Source organism: Triticum urartu, chromosome 5 (genome assembly GCF_003073215.2).
Source record: "Triticum urartu cultivar G1812 chromosome 5, Tu2.1, whole genome shotgun sequence".
Classification (NCBI taxonomy): Eukaryota; Viridiplantae; Streptophyta; class Magnoliopsida; order Poales; family Poaceae; genus Triticum; species Triticum urartu.
In genome coordinates, this window is record NC_053026.1 from 449,363,691 (window position 1) to 449,366,353 (window position 2,663).

Here is a 2,663-nt window from a genome sequence, read left to right on the forward strand (position 1 = left end):
TGGTTTTTATTTTATAGAAATAGATGAACTTCATGCTTCACTTATATTATTTTGAGAGTCCTTTAGAACAGCATGATAATTTTCTTTGGCTATAAAATTAGTCCTAATATGATAGGCATTCAAGATGGGTATAATAAAAACTTTCATATAAAGTGAATTGAATACTATGAGAAGTTTGATAATTGATAATTGTTTTGAGATATAAAGGTGGTAATATTAGAGTTGTGCTAGTGGAGTAATTGTGAAATTGAGAAATACTTGTGTTGAGATTGGCAAGTCCCATAGCATGCACGTACGGTAAATGTTGTGTGACAAATTTGAAGCATGGGGTGTTCTTTGATTGCTTTCCTTATGAGTGGCGGTCGGGGACGAGCGTTGGTCTTTTCCAACCAATCTATCCCCCTAGGGGCATGCGTAGTAGTACTTTGCTTCGAGGGCTAATAAACTTTTGCAATAAGTATATGAGTTCTTTATGACTAATGTGAGTCCATGGATAATACGCACTCTCACCCTTCCATCATTGCTAGCCTCTTCGGTACTGTGGATTGCTCTCTCTCGCCTTGAGAGTTGGTGCAAACTTCGCCGGTGCATCCAAACCCCGTGATACGATACGCTCTATCACACATAAACCTCCTTATATCTTCCTCAAAACAGCCACCATACCTACCTATTATGGCATTTCCATAGCCATTCCGAGATATATTGCCATGCAACTTTCCACCGTTCCGTTTATTATGACACACATCATCATTGTCATATTGCCTTGCATGATCATGTAGTTGACATCGTATTTGTGGCAAAGCCACCATGCTAATTTTTCATACATGTCACTCTTGATTCATTGCATATCCCGGTACACCGCCGGAGGCATTCACATGGGGTCATATTTTGTTCTAAGTATCGAGTTGTAATTCTTGAGTTGTAAGTAAATAAAAGTGTTATGATCATCATTATTAGAGCATTGTCCCATGTGAGGAAAGGATGATGGAGACTATGATTCCCCCACAAGTCGGGATGAGACTCCGGACGAAAGAAAAAAACGAGAAGAAAAAGAGGCCAAAAGAAGAAAAAAAGAGAGAAGGCCCAAATAAAAAAATGAGAGAAAGAGAGAGAAGGGACAATGTTAATATCCTTTTTCCACACTTGTGCTTCAAAGTAGCACCATGATCTTCATGATAGAGAGTCTCTTATGTTGTCACTTTCATATACTAGTGGGAATTTTTCATTATAGAACTTGGCTTTTATATTCCAATGATGGGCTTCCTCAAAATGCCCAAGGTCTTCATGAGAAAGCAAGTTGGATGCACACCCACTTAGTTTCTTTTGATGAGCTTTCATATATTTATAGCTCTAGTGCATCCGTTGCATGGCAATCCCTACTCCTCGCATTGACATCAATTGATGGGCATCTCCATAGCCTGTTGATTAGCCGCGTCAATGTGAGACTTTCTTCCTTTTGTCTTCTCACATAGCCCCTATCATCATACTCTATTCCACCCATAGTGCTATGTCCATGGCTTGCGCTCATGTATTGCGTAAGGGTTGAAAAGGCTGAAGCGCGTTAAAAAGTGTGAACCAATTGCTCGGCTTGTCATCGGGGTTGTGCATGATGGGAGCATTTTGTGTGACGAAAATGAAGCATGGCCAAACTATATGATATTGTAGGGATAAGCTTCCTTTGGCTATGTTATTTTGATAAGACATAATTGCTTGGCTAGTATGCTTGAAGTATTATTATTTTTATGTCAATATTAAACTTTTTTCTTGAATCTTAGGGATCTGAATATTCTTGGCACAATAAATAAAATTACATTGATAATTATGTTAGGTAGCATTCCACATCAAAAATTCTGTTTTATCATTTACCTACTCGAGGACGAGCATGAATTAAGCCTGGGGGTGCTTGATACGTCTCCAACGTATCTATAATTTTTGATTGTTCCATGCTATTATATTATCCATCTAGGATGTTTTATATACATTTATATGCTATTTTATATGATTATTGGGACTAACCTATTAACCTAGAGCCCAGTGCCAGTTTCTGTTTTTCCCTTGTTTTTGAGTATCGCAGAAAAGGAAAACCAAATGGAGTCCAATTGACCTGAAATTTGACGGAGCTTATTTTTGGACCAGAAGAAGGCCATGGAGTAAAAGAGTTGGGCCAGAAGAGTCCCGGGCTGCCCACAAGAGTGGGGGAGCGCGCCCACCCCCCTAGGCGCGCCTCCCTACCTCGTAGACAGCCCGGAGACCCCCCTGACTTGTTCTCAACGCCAAAACCTCTTATATATACTGAAACTTCCAGAAAGAAACCTAGATCGGGAGTTCCGCCGCCAGAAGCCTCCGTAGCCACCGAAAACCAATCTAGACCCGTTCTGGCACCCTGCCAAAGGGGGGAATCCCTCTCCGATGGCCATCTTCATCATCCCGGCGCTCTCCATGACGAGGAGGGAGTAGTACACCCTCGGGGCTGAGGATATGTACCAATAGCTATGTGTTTGATCTCTCTCTCTCTCTCGTGTTCTTGAGGTGGTACGATCTTGATGTATCGCGAGCTTTGCTATTATAGTTGGATCTTATGATGTTTCTCCCCCTCTACTCTCCTGTAATGGATTGAGTTTTCCCTTTGAAGTTATCTTATTGGATTAAGTCTTTAAGGATTT